This window comes from Odocoileus virginianus, chromosome 22 (assembly GCF_023699985.2).
Source record: "Odocoileus virginianus isolate 20LAN1187 ecotype Illinois chromosome 22, Ovbor_1.2, whole genome shotgun sequence".
NCBI lineage: Eukaryota > Metazoa > Chordata > Mammalia > Artiodactyla > Cervidae > Odocoileus > Odocoileus virginianus.
The window spans coordinates 52,661,626-52,671,807 of record NC_069695.1 but is presented as its reverse complement, the minus strand read 5'-3'; the positions used below and the strand labels follow the sequence as shown (position 1 = coordinate 52,671,807).

Sequence of the window (10,182 nt, the reverse complement as noted above, 5' to 3'; positions counted from 1 at the left end):
CACCCTCTTTCCACTCACCCTGCTGGTCTGTCCCGAATCGCTGCTGCTCCCGCAGATGATGGTTCTCTGATTCTGGGTGGGGGGGCCCAGGTATGGCACCATGGGGAGACACCGTTCGGTCATCAGCAGGGGCAGGCCTGAGTGGAGCAGCCACTGGGTACCAGACCCAGGCACCCCACCCCCAGAGACTTCTGAGCTGGGCCTCGACGCGGGGCTGACGTCCTGGGCAACTCCCCTCCCACATCCACACTGCTCCGCAGTGACGCCCCGAGGACCACGTGCCCCAGGGTGGATGGACTCTGCCTGCTGCAACATGGCTCAACGGCTGCCACCAGGACCTTCCTTGCACACGGGGAGGAGCCTGTCATGGCCAAGGGAGATGCTTTTCAACATCACGCTGGAATCCCTGAGTGGGCTTGCGTCAAAGACGATTTCCAGTCCTGTGGGAGCTGACCTGACAGTCTGGAAAGCCTGAGGACAGGTGGGCGGCCCTTGGGACCCTCCCCATGGACTCTGCATAACTGCAGGCCCCTCCACCTGCAGACCCAGCCCGGCCGCCCTGCGGCCCCCTCAGTCCCGTTTCCCAGCACTGAGCTTCCTCCTGGGCAGCTGGAAACACCTCCGTGGCCGTCACCCTGCCCAGCTCTTCAGCCCAAGGCACAGGCCTTTGAGGAGGAAGTGGTGCCCGTGGAAAGAGTGGAGATGGCCAGGCCCTAGCGAGAACCATCTGGGACTCAGCTCCCAGGGACCCCTGATGGAGCAGTTGGGGGTGAAGCAGCCAGACAGGTCGAGGTGCCCTATTGAGCCTAGTGAGTCCCCAGCAGCACCTCCCAGGGAAAACCAGCGACATGTCCCCTGCGGATGCCTCACCCAGCAACAAGGATGCCCAAGGCATACCTTTCCTCATGGGGCCGTGGGCCGCTGTTCTGTAAGGAGTACATCTTCTTTACCCTGCCGGCTGCGGGGGAAGCAAGATGGACAGTGATTTGTGGTGTGGGTGGGGATACACCGGGGCCACCAGCTTTAAATACACTCGGCCCCCAGGGGCAGAAGAGGAACTGGTGAGATGACCCCCCACAAGCCTGTCCCATTCTACACAGTCAAGGACGGATGGGTCAGGGAGGCCACAAAATACATGGCTCACCCTCCTACCCTCTAGGAGCAGCTGGTCACTCTGTCCCCCTACCTTGGAGGTTGAAGATGACGCCCCCTCCATGGCTCAGAACCTGGGGGCCAGCTGGCAGGAGGTCCCCTCTGCTCCGGGGCTGTCAGAATAGTTCTTGAGGTCTCACTCTGTAGACCCCGACAAGCAGGAAGTAGTATTTGGGCTTTTTTTTTTCCCTGTATTAAATGTATAGAAACAATGTTTTGTGGTTTTATTTTATATGTTTAATTACCGCATGCCTTAGCTTTACCTTGAAATAGAACATTCCATGGTAACTGTTATGAGGAGCTTAAAGCTGTTGGAGGCCAGCGAAATGTGACTATAGCAAAGTCCAGAAATAACTCTAAGATGGAGAATAAACTGCGTTGAAGCTACACTTCTGAAGGAGCGCAGATGGTAATATATAAGCCACTGAAGTAAAGTTCAAGTGGTGTGTAAATGTCACAGGTCCGGGATATTAAAATGCCACGTTACGGCGTGCGCGGGGTGGGCGGGGCTCGGCGTGATTAAGTCCCGGGAGGCAGCGGCCGGCACTTCTGGGGATGCTCGCGTGGGCTGCGGGCATGCATCATTGGGCCGGCTCGCCGTCCAGGACGCGGTGGCCAGGGCCTCCGCTGGCCGGGAGATGCCAATGGGAGCAAATGCCCCTCCTTCAGAGCTTCTCCTGTGTTGAGAGGCCAGCGGGACCCTGCCGCTCCCGTCTTGGTGAACCGGATCCCATTCCCGGACCGGTGGGACGCCCGCCCTTCAGAGGTGCCCCCCACCCCACAAGCCAATCACTTGGCTGTTTCTCCAGCCCCTAGTTCGTTATTTTTGTATAAATAGAACTAATTCACTTTCCTTTAATCCGACAAGCGTTTACGGAGTACCTGCTATCTGGGGGCTGCATTTGGTCATTGTCACCTAATTATTTCCCAGTGGAAAGTCAGTAATGAGGATGGAAACCAGGCCTGCTGGGTTGCAATAGGAAGCTTCTGGCTTCCACGGGTATAAATCAAGGCCCTGGAGATTGCTGGGACATGTCAATGGCCAAAAGCACCCAGCGTTGTGTGCGAGGTTCGACTGGCCTGTTTGGTGGGGGTTGTGCAGATAAACGGGCACTGGAATACAGCGCCCCCAGCTGCCAGATGAAGGGACTGGAACTGTCTCCGTGTGCACGTCCACTGAGGCCTGAGAAAGGAAGGCGGAGGCCTTCTGCCCAAGAGAAGCTGAAGAGCAGACAGCCAGGAGGGCCTAACAGGAGTGTTTGCACAAGACTCCGTCCCCTCCCGTGCCCCCTGTGCCCAGCAAACCCTCAGAGGAGCACTGCAGTGGGCACGGTCGTCCCCACTTTGGGCCCCCTGTCATCCAGGAAGAACCCCCAGGAGGGACCACTCTTCCCCAGGAAACGCCCAGCTCCGCTCCCCGGAGCTCAGAGGGGAGCTTTGCTGGGACGTCTGGCTGAAGTCGGACGATTCTGTGTTTCGTCTTCACCGGGGTCAGAGGTTCCCAAGCCATCCCGGCCAGCCAGGCAGGGGCACGGCTCTCGGACTCTGCCCACTTGGCTGTCTTAGTTGTGGGAACTCAATGACGGTTGTGACAATATGTTTGATCATTTGTTTTTTGGGTTTTTTTTTTAGTCATTTTCAATCAGGCTTCAGCACCATGAGAAATCTGTGAAAAATATGCGCGCTCCTTTGATGCAAATAAAGGAATTGTTTCTAGGAGTGGCCCACCCTGAGCTAGTCCACCATTAATGCAGGGAACCCACCTTCCACAGACCCTGGGGCCTCACTCAGCTGGGGGCTGGAGCCCCACTTTATGTAATGAGGCTGAAATGCCACCACCTATTCTATTGATCAGCAGAGCCCCTCGGTCACCAGACTGGTGGAGGAGCCCACAGGCCTGCATCTGAGGGTTTGATTTTTCCACCTGGGCCCCACATTTCCCAGGCAAAGTGGAGGAAATCTTTGGGGACGCTGGGTGAAGAGCCTACTGCAGCCAGTGGTGGACACGATTCACTTTTGAGGCTCCTGCCAGGCCTCAGGGCCCGGGTAACAAGGAAAACAGCCAGTCACATCCCGCACCACCTGCTGAGCTTGCCTGGCCCCTGCGGCCCCTCCCCGAGCAGAGGCAGGGGTCCGAGCTGCTCTGGGCTTCCCAGCAACCGGTGACAGGTGACAGCACCAGGACCATGCTGAACTGCTTGCCAACTGATGCCGGTTCAGAAGCGGCGCCGTTCTGGCAAAACCAGTGACAAATAGACATCTTGCTAGTCGGAACCTGAATATTATTGCAGGCCTGCACTGACGTCAGCAATAAACAATAATAAGATTGCAAACTACTGCTCTTTATAATAAAATTATGCTCCCTTCGACATGTTATAAATCTAATAGCTATTACATCAGCACCCATAACTATATATCATGTTTACCTTTTAAATACACACAGGGTATTACATGGCTCAACCGAAATGACCAGATTTATTGTTACTGGGTGGCCACAGCCCTTATTACGTCACAGGTGAATAACCGGTAAGAACGGAAGGGAGACACAGCTGCAGGGGCTTTCTGTCCCGAGGCTTTGAGACTTTGAGGCTGAGGGTGGTAGCGGCCACCACGGCTGCTGAGTCCAGAGACGTGCTGGGTACCACGCGGAGGCTCGCACACCAGCTCCTGAAGTCTTGATGCAAAATGAACAACATCTAGGTAGTTGGTTGGTTCCGAAGTGGCCTTTATAAGTCATCTCATCCCTTCCTAGGAGGCAGTGATTTCAGCAGCCTTGGGGAAGCCCCAACCCTCCCATCAATACAGAGACAGTCTCTCCACCCCGGCTGGTGCCCACATTTTTGTTTTTAGCATCTTCTTAAAATCAAGGGCACAAAGCCTAGGGAGATGAGGGCTGAGGACCAGACCTCTGATTGAACGATGACAAACAGCGTGTGGGCATCAGTTTCGATCATGAGAGGAGCCCACGTGCTCACGGGGGAGCCCTGAGTCATCCCTCTTCCCCAGATGCAGACAAGGGGACCGGGGAGGAGGGGCACCCAGCTCCCAGGACGAAAAGCAAAGCTGAGAGACATGGAGAAACCACTCAAGGCCCCCCTTGAGCAGGACACTCAGGAAAGGCTGCTAGTGTCGCCACAGGCCTGGCCTGCCTCGGGCACCGAGAGGCAGCCGCCCAGACCAAGGGCCCCTCCCAGCAGATGCCTGGGATGGGTGATGCCCAGGGTGTCCTCCAGCGGGGCATGCGGGCAGAAGCGAGGGGCTGGAGGAGACACTGGGTCACGCTGGGTTTGGCAGCAGGGTCCCCTTCGTGTCCCAGGGGCACTGGGGACAGGTAAGCTGTCCTGGTCTATGATCCCCGGAGGGCGGGCGTGACTTGTGTGCAGAACCGAGTTCCTCTCGCCTCAGCTGAGGTCACACCTGTGACCCCCATGGGGTCCCTGACCCCAAAGCCTCAGAGGAGAGGCCACACGGGCTAGGTGGGGCATGACAGGCAGGGGAGGGGGTGCGGCCGTCGGGGAACGCCGGCTCTAATGGGAAAATTGCCTTGTGCCGACACCCCGAGACTGTGGAGCCCACGGAGTGAGGCTTCAGGTTTGGCACCTGCTCCAGAACCTTCTTGATGAAAAAAGGTTGTCTTCATTAAGAGCATTAATATTCATGCGGCATGGTAATTTTGACACAGAAAAGGTCTCCGTAACCTTTTCTTGTGTGAGAATTTTTTACTTCTCAAGGAAATTACAGTCCAGCAATGACTTAATTAATGCTGGGTTTCTTGGGCAGGTTTGAGGAGCTGTCAGTTTGGGCTCGCCGATCTGTCAACGGGAGCGCGGGGCTGGGGCTGGCGGCGAGGGAGGGGACCGCCACCCCAGGGGCCCCCAAGCTGGGGGGAGGCGCCGGCCCACATTCGTTCTAATTTAGCCACCGGCTCTCCCTAATGCTGGGTCATTTGTTATTGGGACGGAGGGCACAGCTTGAATTAATAATCCATTTCTCACCCCCACGTATTTATTCTTTCGATTAGAATGATTCCGCTCTTAATCTGTTTGGCTCTAAGTCTGGGCGAGGAGTTGCAAGATGGGTGGCCGGGGGCCGGGAAGGTAGCGACTCGCCAGCAGCCTTTCAGGGAGTGAAGGCTTGAAACCATCCTCCTCTTTGAAAAATAAGCTTTCTCCCAGGAAAAGAGGCCCCCATGGGAGGAGACCTGGGGTGCTCACCGCCAAGGTCACCTTCCAGGGCCGGGCTGGCAGCTCCCCAAGGAGAACCCGCTGGGACCCTGGACAGGGCACACGCCCAGCGAGCAGCACCTGCTCTCTGTCCGGTGGGGCCCCCGAGGCCTGGCTGGGGCACCGCTCCTGCCCCAGTGACTGCCAGCCACGGCCTCCTGCTATTGTTTCCTGGGCCCAACAGGTGTGGACTTTGAGACACTTACGGGGGCATCTACAGAGAAGGACTCCCCATCCGGAACTAGCAGACCCCAACTCGGCTCACCCTAGAGCTGAAAGTCATAAAGCGAGGGGGCGGGGATGCTGATCGGCCCCTCGACGGCAGTAAATCCTCACGCGCAGGCGCTTCACTCCAGCCGGACAGCTGCCCCGCACGTGCAGCGCAGCCGGTGGGTTTCATTCCCCGAACGCTGGCTCCGCGGCGCATTGTTCCGCGTCAGCCCCGGGCGGCAACGCGGAAGACGACGCCACGCCAGAGCCCCTAGGAGCCAGAGACAGCAGGCTGTCCGATGTCACAGCCAAGGAGAAGCTTGCGGAACACCGAGGGCCAGGGCTTGCCTCCGCAGCGGGTTAGGAGCGAACGATGTTTGCGGTTCGCAGCGTCCAAGGGAGAGGAGCAGGAGTGAAGAAGGGTCAGCCTCCAGCCGTAGGGAATCAATCATGAGCGTTCCCAACTTGGGGCCGCATCGCCGGGTCCGCGGCACGTAATTTAGAGGCAGCCCCGAGTTCCTCTCTGCGTCCCCGAACATAAACCAGGGACGCCGTTAGCCAAAGGAGTCAGCGCCCGGCGGGGTGGGGAGCAGCAGGATTTCAGAGGCCTGTGTGCTGCCCCTGCGGGGGTCTCCTCTGGATCGAGACTGATGGGGAGAGGAGGGGATGGGGGCGGGGGCTCCTACCCTGGTGCGGGGGGGCACCAGCGAGCGCGGTTGTCCTCCGGGGCCCACCGCCGGGCTCCTGAGAGGCGTGGAGGCCGCCCAATACAAGTGGGAATGCTGGCTTTTCAAGGCCTCGCTGCATCCCAAATTTACGTTTTCACAGCGTGATAAGAACCTTCCCAGGAGGAAAGAAAGGGCCCCCTGCCCGTCCACCTGTACTAAATTCTCCGGTTAAGTTAAGTGCCGCGCAGATGGCTGCCCGGTGGCTCCAGCCCCAGAAGCCCGTCTCCAAGGGCGGAGGATAAATAATACATCCTGTGTTTTTAATATCGTTAGGGAACCAAACAGAATAAATATTTCACATCGCTGGAGACCAACACAGAACACGCTCCCCGCATCCAAGGCGGGAGGCGGAACTGGGAGTTGAAGATGACACGGGAGATTCCAGGCCTGGGGTGGTGCAGGCACCCCCGCGGGGTCCCGGGAGCCTGCTCCGGGAGGACCCAGCGGAACGAGCCTGTAAATAATATCAGAAACGAGCACAGCGTGTGCGAGGAAATCAGAGAACTCAGCCTTCAGGGAGAGACAACCAGGGACCACCAGCCTGGGATCCAAGTCAGGTGTTTACTGATTTGGGATAGTGAAAGTGAAACTGTCAGTCGCTTCAGCCGTGTCCAACTCGTTGTGACCTCATGGACTGTAGCCCGCCAGGCTCCTCTGTTCATGGGATTCTCTGGACAAGAATATTAGAGTAGGTGGCCATGCCCTCCTCCAGGGGGTCTTCCTGACCCAGGAATGGAACCTGGGTCTCCTGCATTGCAGGCAGATTCTTTACTATTTGAGATACCAGGGAACCCAGGTTTATGATAAGGCTACAGTAAATTCCTACCCTCTCTGGAAAACACCCCCCAAACTTTCCTCCCACCCCCTGGTGCTTCAGACGTTAATGAAGAACCAGCATCAGCTGAAGAATAACATCAGAATGGAAGGGAACCCTCCTGTTCTCACCCCTCTCCTCCCTTTCCAGAAGCCAGACTGAAGTTCCTGAGGTCCTCGGGGCCCCTCGATCCTGGGTCGAAGGTGTCTGCCATCATGAGAGGGTTGTTCAAAATGGAACTTCCCCTTCCTTTGTCTCTAAATAAGGGGAGAGCGCGGCAACCCCAGACACATCATGGAGGTCACGTCAGCATCTCCACCATTGTCAGCACACCACTGACCCTTCACCAGCTGGTCCAGGACCTGGCCTCAGTCCGTGGACGCTCGCAGAGTTGACTCCGGCTGTACATGAATGAACACACCCCGCACAAGCACAGCCAACTGCGGCTCCTGCCCCTGGAGGAGCAGCGTGAGAGAAGAGAAATCTCTACCAAATCAGGAGGCTTTGTGCCTGGGGGGCTGAGACCTGAGGTCCCAGGGGTCAAGTCAAGTGGAACCGTGTGCGATGTGTGATCCCCCCACTGGCATGTTTGAACTGTGGGCGGAGGGAGCTCGTGGTCAACTCCCAGGCTGAGGTGGGCTGGGAAGGGGTCAGGGTCCACTGAGGGATGAGGGAACAGTGGGCAAGTAGCAATGACTCTGAAGCAGGGAAACCCCCCCGGCTGTGGGCAGAGACCACCTCGGGCGGTGGGCAAGGAACTGCCCCAGCACTTGCTTCCACGCTGTGGGGTACACACTGCACCTTGCCGATACCACATCCCTACTGACTAAGGAACCTGGCTGTGTTCAGGTATCAGGCACAGATCTCTTGATTCCAGGGAAGGTGGTTCCTTCCCTAGCCCCAAGGAGAGGATTGCAGTTCATCTGTATCTGTAACCGGGTGATGTGTTTGTCAGAGTTGGGTCTAGAAGCAGGCACTCAACCTGGTACTGACCAATTGTCAGGCAGGGACATCTTCCAGAAAAAGTTTCCTTATCAGATAAAATGACGGGGCCTCTGAAGAACATACCCCCTTCTCCCTGGCCTGTCTGCCTGTGTTGCTGTGATGTCTGGGGCCACAGCAGCCATTCTGAGGTCCTGAGATGATCATCGTGAAGATATAAAGTGGGGAGCATGTCACAGACACACAAGAGACGCACAACCGAACAGCTGCACCCATCCTGCAACTGCCCAAGCCACTGCTTGAACCCTCTCACCAGGCGCTGACCATACCACTCATCCCATTCCAGGCAAAGCCCCAGGAGGGAAGTGGTAACAAACGGCCAGAGGAAGGAACTTCAGAGGTGGAGTTGGCTGTGAGAGCATGTTGTGTACCTGTGATAGGACGGGAGAGGGAGGGCCAGCTCAGGGCTGCAGAGTCAAATGCGCTGGGCTTCGAGCACTGGTGGAAATGGGCAGCCTGGGGCTGGCGGTGCCGTTGGTCCAGGAGAGTCTGACAGTGTGGGTGGCTGGTTTGAGCAGCACCACCATGTCCTAGAGCGGCAGTGGGGGCAGGGGTTGGCTGGGACTCACAGAGGCGGTAACACAGAGCAGCCTGGAAGCTGGGGGGACAAAGCGAGCCAGGCTGGGGGCTCCCAAGGCAAGACTGGGGAACCAGAGCGAAGTCCTGAGGACCTGAAGTCTTGTGTGATGGCAGGATGCGGCCCTGGGGGCGCAGTGCTGGGAGAACCAGTGCCCCCGCCCCCCATCCCTGAGGGCGGTCGACGGTGGCTGAGCTGGGGCCATGGCCGGGGAGCCCCCCAGGCTGAACGCAGGGGCAGCGGTGGGACCGATGGGAACACCCGAAGCACCCTGTCGTCTGGCCCCTCCTTTGCCCCACGTCTGTGCAGGACACTGAGTCTATCCTGGGGCGGAATCAAAGCACACGGAAGGACTTTTGCTTACTTCCCACTCTGTGGGACTTCGTTTTTCTCTTTCTGAAGCGCACGGAATGCCCTTGTGTCCAGAGCAGAGAGGCCGGAGCGGAGACTGAAGTCACTGGAGGCCCCTGGAGCCCGACCCGCTTTATTTCAGAGGCCCCTCCTGTCTCGCCCGAGGCTCGTGTGGCCTCAGGGCTGAGCTCACGCTCGTCTGCAGACCTGGTCAGAGGCCTGAAAGGAGGCGGCGGCGGGGAGGACACGTGTCACAAGCCCTGCAGCCCGGAGCACCTCGGCCTCACCCCAACGTGAGCACACCTCATTTACACAGCCCGCCGCCGACAGAAATGTTCCTGCAACCACACTCATAATTCCCCCATTGTGTCGTAACTGTGGGGTTGTACTTCATAGCGGTGACATCTTAGCCTAGAAATATGATAATATCCTGCGTGTAAACGCTGTTTTTATTTTCAAAACACTTCCTGATGCCTTCTCTTATTTCAGAACGTTCTCTAGGAAGGCAGAGCTCCCGGCACCCCCAGGCGGGCCCATGGGCATAAAGGCAACGTTGGGCCCAGGGGGTGAGGGGTCTCAGGGCAGTTCAGTGGTTGGGCGTCACCAAAGCCCACGGCCCCCAGCCCCCAGATGGGCTCCCTTTGGATTCAGCCCCTCTGGACCCCGTGGCTGGCAGGAGCCCTGGGCCTGGAGATCCCCGGGCCTGGAGACCCCCGCAGGAGGGCGGACAGCCCTGCCTGCCTGCTGGCCCCCACCCGCCCAGAGTCCTGAACCTCTGGGAATGGAGGCCTGGCTCCCAGGCCCTGTGCTGGAGCCTCCTCTGTCAAACGAAAGAAACTTCCAGAGCTGGGAGTGAGCCCCGAAGAGCCAGAACCCCCTTCTTCTCTTAGCCTGTGCGCCTGCCGGCTCTGCTCCAGGCTCCCACGGGCATCAGGGGCCTGCCTGCCCATACTCCAGGCTCCGGGGGTCTCGGGGGGGCACAGGGGTCCTTTGACTCTGGGGGCTCCCCTGTCTCTCTGCTCTCTCTGCACCCCATCCCGGGGGTGGGCTTCCCTGGGGTCACAGGTGCAGGGAAACTCTGCCCCAAGGCTTGCATGGGCTCCTCTATCCGAGAGGCCCCCAGCC

At 58.2% G+C, this 10,182-nt stretch overlaps 2 long non-coding RNA genes across 2 annotated transcripts; one reads left to right on the top strand and one right to left on the bottom strand.

Moving 5' to 3' along the window:
• Positions 1-3,608: 3,608 nt before the first annotated feature.
• On the bottom strand, positions 3,609-5,784 carry LOC110127213 (uncharacterized). Its single transcript, XR_002310717.2, has 2 exons — positions 5,641-5,784; positions 3,609-3,900 (listed from the first exon to the last, which is right to left on the bottom strand). It is a non-coding gene; the product is annotated as an uncharacterized lncRNA (long non-coding RNA).
• Positions 5,750-9,520, top strand: LOC110127214 (uncharacterized). Its single transcript, XR_002310718.2, has 2 exons — positions 5,750-6,007; positions 9,109-9,520. It is a non-coding gene; the product is annotated as an uncharacterized lncRNA (long non-coding RNA).
• The last annotated feature ends 662 nt before the right edge of the window (positions 9,521-10,182 follow it).